The 7003-nt window shown below is 45.0% G+C and overlaps 1 pseudogene; it reads right to left on the bottom strand.

Annotated features, from left to right (window-relative positions):
* Positions 1–2833: 2833 nt before the first annotated feature.
* LOC148098832 (uncharacterized) lies at positions 2834–3639 on the bottom strand (annotated as a pseudogene).
* Positions 3640–7003: the final 3364 nt, after the last annotated feature.

Below are 7003 nucleotides of genomic sequence, written 5' to 3'. Positions count from 1 at the left end.
AACATCCTGTTCTCACCACAACTTGAACCCACGATCCATCAGCTGACTCCAGATGAAATGCGGAATAAAGTTTGTCTCTCAATCTGCAGCAAAAATAAATAAATACAAAACAAGGAGGTGGGGGGGAGGGGGTAAGCTACCTTAATGCCTCCAAAGACAGCTGAGGCTGTTCAATCTCCAAAATCTCACTAACACCACGGTGCAGGTGCAGTTAACACATAATGTAACTGAGCAGTCAGTTGGCAAACCAATTCACACAGAAGATCAAAATATGTTAGGAGCGCCTTGGAGTTAAGTTAAATGTGACATTACGGCTTGCACCAAAAACAAATTAAAATGAAAAAGCGCCAATTCTTTGACAAGAGAGCAAATAAGCTAACGGCACTTATTTAACGTTAACGTTACATAGTGACACTCTAGACATTAAACTAAATTTGACTGAGATTTGGACAATATTCATTCAGAAATTAGGACAGACCAATAAAAGTACCAGTGGGCGGAGATGGCTGCCATCCTCAAGCCACGATCCAAAGTGCAAGAAACGAAATTCCGTGCGGTATCACGAGATTTAACATTGCTACATTATTGAGTTACTTTTTTTCAGTGTACAGGTGACTTCCACTTCCACATATTTTTTTTTTAGCTTTTCAGAACACTGAAAACTAAAATATTTCGAGATATTGTATGACTGCAAATAGAAACGTGGTTTCAGTCCGGTGTGACGGCGTAACAAGACACATGCCAGGTAAAAAAAAACTTTACCCACTAAAATCTTGTTCATTGATTTTTCTAGAGTTAAACAGACGATTGAGTGGGGAAGGAATCACAGGAGGCTGACAAAACGCAAATATGCCTAAAATACAAGATAAAAACAACTCGGCGGGAAAAGCTAACAATGTCGCAGTGCAAGCTAACGCTAACACTGGAGCTGACATATCTCCAAACAATTTGCTGAGAGCTATAGAATCACTCAAGTCGGAACTACAGTTGTCTTCAGCCTTTGATCTGGTGGACCACAGCATTCTGCTAAACAAGACTAGAATATTTAGTAGGCATTAAAGGGAATGTCCTTTTCTGTTACCCCTTTTCGTTGTGGTGTGCCCCAAGGGTCTGTTCTTGGTCTTCTGTTGTTCTCATTGTACATGCTACCCTTGGGCTCTATATTTGACAAATATAACATTTCTTTTTTTTTTTTATGCTGATGATATTCAAATCTATTTTTGTCTGACTGATGGTACCCCCTCTTCACTACACTGCTTTCTTGATTGTATGAGGGAGGTCAAAAGCTTTTTATCGAGTAACTCCCTTTTTCTAAATGAAAAGAAAACGGAAATTATTGTCTTTGATAGCCACATCCCTCGGGGACAACATCCCTCGGGCACAATTAGCCAATATATTTGGGCCCTTTGCTACCTCCCTCTCTGATACAGTACGTAACTTAGGTGTTCTTTAGGACAGCTCCTTTAAACTTGATAAACAAGTGTCCTCTGTAGTACAGTCTAGCTTTTAAAAACTACGTCAAATCTCTTAGGCTAGGCATTGCATACCGCGAGTGGATCTTGAAAAACTTATACATGCCTTTGTTACTTCAAGATTAGACTACTGTAACTCCCTTTACCTGGGCCTCCAATCTGCCCTTCTTCATAAACAACAACTTGTCCAAAATGCAGCGGCAGCTGGTACTAGAAGGTTTGATTCTATTACCCCTATCCTTGCTGACCTACATTGGCTGCCCATCAAATATCGTAAATAATGTTGCGCCTTGCTATTTAACTAAACTTCTCAACCTGTATACTCCTAGGAGAGCACTTCGATCATCGAGTCAAATGCTCTTAGTGCAACCTAGGTCCTTATTTGAGTAAATAAAGTAAATAAAGTATTGATTGAATTTGGCACCTGCGGCCCGGCTCACCAGAGAGAGTTTCAGCCTCTCTCCATACTTTCAGGAGATTGAGGCAATAAATCTGCGTGGCCCCTCCCCTGTCTGACCATGCAATTTCATAGTCAACGTCCCCCACTCACCGTGTGAGGTGGGGGGTCCTTGCCACTTGGCGAGTAACTTTAAACTAGAAGAAGGGAGTAATACAAGCACTTTGTCTCCCGGTGAAAATTGCTTGAGTCTAGCCCCTCTGTTATACAGGTGTTCCTCCCAGTTTTCTTTAATTAGGTCGAGCACCCAAGGCGTTTTAAAGGGAGGAAATCCTGTGGAGAACTGGGGCACCTCCCACACTGCAAGTAACAGAGGGTCTAGCCAGTGATCCCGATTGCGTTCACCCTCATGTATGAACTTCCAAATCATCGACTTTAAAGTCTTATTCAGCCGCTCCACCAGGCCGTCAGTCTGAAGGTGGTAGATCCTGGTGTGAACAGATTTAATGCCCAGTAATTCATACAATTCCTTCAGTGTGGGAGACATGAACGACGTGCCCTGGTCAGTCAGTATTTCTTTCGGAACACTTACTCAGGAGATAACCTAAAACAGTGCCTGCTCCACACTATTTGCAGAGATGGTACGCAGTGGCACTGCTTCCGGGTATTGCATTGCGTGATCCACCAGCACTAATACAAAGCGATAGCCGCGTGCACTCCGGTGAAATGGCTCAATGAGGTGCATGCCAATGCGCTCAAACGGGACCTCCATCAATGTTAGCAGGCGCAAAGGCGCTTTTGGAATGGCTGGCTGGTTAACAAGTTGGCATTCCGGACAGGATGCACACCAGCGGTGCACATCCGCTCGGATGCCCAGCTAATAAAAGTGCGCCTTAATTCGCTCCAGATTCTTATCATATCCCATATGCCCTCCCATGGGTTTTATAGTGAGCCACCTGGAAAATCATTTTCCAGCAGCTTTATGGCACCAACTGGGTGTGTGTATCCTCCGTGCGAGCTCTGGTGCAAAAGGGTCTGTGTAGAGCCCGTGTCCACCAAAGCATGGCGTATACCCCCTTGAGTCCTTACCGGAATGCTATACATCCCTCCCAGACTTGGGAAGGGTGCCGGAGCACTGGTGACACGGAACACCTGTCCCACTTCCATTGGCGGACAGTCCCGCCTCAGGTGTCCTGGCTGCCCGCACTTCTAGCACCCTTGCCCCAGTGTCTCTGCTACTCTCCATGGCTCTGGAGCAGTGCTGATTGCCTCCCCAGGGACCGGAAGCAAAGTGGGAAAAAATGGGTTAGTGGGACTCAGCGCAGGGGCCCGCCCTACCGGTGCGGGCGTGAGGACCCTGCACCTAGGCACTGGCACCTGGGCCTGCCTTCCCTGGGCTCCTTCACTCTAGCAGCCAGGTGGTGTTCTGCCAACGTGACCGCTGCCTCCAAGCTCATAGGCCAGTGGCACCGGACCCACCTCGCTGTTTCCACCAGCCTCCAATGGTCCAAGCGGCAGCCATCGCGCCGCTGTGTCGTGTAATTTCTGGGCCCACACGAACGGGCGGTCCTCCCCTGTCAGCCTGCAGATCCGGAACCACCGAGGATGATCCTCTGGGGAGAGGCCCATACAGTCCAGCACGGCCCAGCAGATGTCTGGGAAGCTGCTCTGTGAGGTCGGTGGCAGACTTAGGGCAGCCGTCTGAGCCTCCCCTGACAGCAGTGGAAGCAGCACCCACTCTGCAGGAGGCCACTGGAATGCTTTTGCCATGGCCCGGAAGGTCTCCAAGAAGATCTGGGGGTCATCACCGTCCCCAAATACAGAGCATTGCCACCGACAGTGGACATTTGTGCTAAGATTTGCAAAGGCTGGGTGGGCGGCGCAGCGTGTGGCTCTGGCATCCCAATTCCTGGGTTTTGACAAAACTTGTAAAGACAGACTCAACACACTGTCAGATTTATGAGTTTTATTGCCACTTTTCACAGGTAGCGTCTCTCCGTTCACAGCCAGTCTCGGGACACACCCCCTCCTCCAGTGTCCAGCTTCACTATAAGAAAAGAAACACCCGATTAACCAGATCATCACCACCTGTGGCCTCATCTGCTTCCACTGGCACCGCCTCCTTGAGCTCACTGCACCATCCCTCCCCTGCAGCTGAGCCAGGGACCACACCTCCACCACACCCACTTTAACAGAAAGTGGGCCGATCAGCTGTGTGTGGATCTGAGAGGAGCAGAGGTGGAGTCTCCTCTGGACGCCCGTCTTCACAGCACCACATTTCTAACACAGGTGTCCTCCTGTGGGGACCTGCAAGGCCTCACCCACTTCATCGGCCGCTGCTGAGCTGCGCAGAAACACACACGGATCAATACTGTGTGCCACTGTTACTCCCTGTAATGTGATTACAGTGTTTAACATGAGGAGCCTTCATCAATATTTAATTATTAATATTACAGCTGGTGTCCTGACAGCAAACATGGGCCCTGCAGGCAACTGATAGGGACCCGACTCATTTCAGTTTCTGTGTTTTGAGTGGTGTGGTAGCTCTTGTGGGTCTGATATTTGGGTCTTCAGTTTTTGAAAGTCTGCATCTCTGGTAATGACTTGTCTCAGTTTGCATCTTGAAGCGATACAAACAGCAGAAATCTCATTATTACTGAATAATCCCACAAGGCTTTTGTTTGTCGCTCGTTTATATTAGACAAATTAAATGTTTAGAGCTTTTATTATTATTGCCTCACTACATATCGATAGAAATACATGGTGTCTTATTTATTGAATGAAGTGTTAACATCTGAAGCTAAATGAGCTGCTCTGATCACTACTATTGACCCACGTTTGATTAAAATGTATTAAGGGCCTGTTGATTAGCGTCAGCAGACATGCCGCTGTGTCTCTCGCTCGCTCTCTCTTTCCACCCATTTGACTCTGTTCTTCATCCTCTCTGACAGATTTGTGTTTTCCTGATATTTTGCAGCTCTCACCCTCGGCCCTATTGTAACATTACTTCCACTCTCTCTCTCTATTGTCAGGCTAAACAGCGGCATGATATCACTCTTCAGTGGGATCGTCCAGTACTGGACCTGTTAGCAGGCAGATACAACATGCATTATGGAGCTTGTGATTTATGCCATATTTCAGGGCTACTTGTAGAACAAAATCACAATGATGTGTTAGGGCCACATTAAGAAAAAAAATTAAGCAGACCTACTTCTAGGCCTGTTACCCGCAGAAGTAATTGACATTGAGGGCATTTACCTGTTTAATGTGACGATAATAGCCTGCGAGAAAGTTATTACAAGGAACTGGCTTCAAATGGATCTTTTGAGATTGAAGCCATGGCGAGATGTCATGGAGGAAATTTCCACGATGGAAAAAATAACTTATTACTTAAGACTTGAAGCACATCGATTCGAACAACGATGGAAGACATGGAATCTTTATAAGGCTCGACCAAACACAGAGTTTCTTTGATGTTTAGGTAGCACCACACAAGTTGTTTACTCTTTCTTTTTTTTGCCATTTGTTCTCCCTCACCCCTTAATTTTTTTCTTTTATTCCCTCCATTTATTGTAAATGTCTGAGGAAAATGAAAAAATAAAGTTAAAAAAAAGCAGCAGTTTTGGAGCCTGTTATCGAATCTTTATGGAGGGGAGGAAAAAATAGGGGAAAAAAGGTATTTTTTACATATTAACAAATGTGTGTCTGTCCAATCGGAAGGCCAGAAAGATGGCACGACAGCCTGTCCTTTGAGGTGGTTGGAGAGGACAGCCAGTGTAAAACACTGGATATTGTATGACTGTTATCGAATCTGTGTGAAAAATAAAAATAAAAAAAAAACAAACTTATATTTATGGGACACATTAATAACAGCAACTTTCTTATTTTCCTGTGAAGGATAATCAAAGATGATTTGACTGTCTTTTAGCACACTATTCACATCAGCAGAGGCACGCTGATGAAAATGTAAACACAACCTGCGTAATCTGTTCTCTCCAGTGAAGAATGTGTTAGTGGAGAGAGTGCATTTGAAGCATGGTTGATATAACTGGCTTGTAAGTAGTTTCTGTTGATGCATGTTAATGTAAAGAAGTCTATCATAGCTGCGAGCGAGCTCTGGTGCTTTCGTTTGTGTCCCTCTGACATTAAGAGGAATTTAGTCATAAAGAGAAAATATTCAAAGTGTTGCATCATAAATGTTTGAACAGCACGCTGCCAAGGCGCCAAATGTAATCGAGCGACGTTTGTCATTCTTGTATCCGAGTCTCCGCTGTGTAAATAAAGTCATCACAATCAAAAGGGAATTCCTTGCTTTTGTTGTTGTTGTTGTTCCGTTTGTGTCGCACTGACACCCCTGATGGATAGATGTGTGTGAGAACCTGGGTGGGAATTCTGCAACAATAATACTCATCCGCCACGTAAAACGACATGACATAGGAATTTCCTTGGAATTCTGATTCTGTGTGGGGGTCTGCGTCGGACGCTGGGAGGGAATGCAGAAAGAATCTCTCACACATGCACGCAGCCTGCAGGAATGTCTTCTCCATAGGGAGGAATTAGCATTGCAGGGAAAAGACACATTCACTCTTACTGTGCTCCGCCTGGACCCCCCAACAACACACACACACACTCACTCTCTTTTAGTTACACACAGAGTCACAGCTGTCTGTGAGGAGGAAGTACCTGTGCTGTTTATAAATCAATCCCCTTTAGCCGCATCTGTACTGCAGTCATTTTCTTGATTTAAGTGAATTTTCAACACGAATAACAGAATATTTGCAGCTTCCAGCACTTTTTGTAATCTGTCATACTGGTGCACAAAGATGGAAAGGTGAAGATGTCTCTCTGCGTTTATGCTAAAAATGCACTTATCAAAATATTTTTTTTCATTTTGTACATTTGTTAAAATCGCCACAGTTTAAAGGCTAAAATGTCTCTTAGAAGCTCTCTGAACTGCCTCCCTGTATACTTTAGGATAGAAGAAATCAAAAGGGCATACAAATTTTAGCTGAAAATTTGGTTGCCACAATTTGGTTGCTTTGAGTCCTCAAAAGATTTCGTATGTGCCTCCTCTGAGCTGAAATAAGGGGGAATATTCTCTCCTCTCTTTGATGCCTTCTTTACCACCCACCTC

The sequence above is a fragment of the Neolamprologus brichardi genome, chromosome 14 (genome assembly GCF_056152115.1).
Source record: "Neolamprologus brichardi isolate AB-2024 chromosome 14, ASM5615211v1, whole genome shotgun sequence".
NCBI lineage: Eukaryota > Metazoa > Chordata > Actinopteri > Cichliformes > Cichlidae > Neolamprologus > Neolamprologus brichardi.
This window is presented reverse-complemented; position numbering and strand designations above follow the sequence as displayed.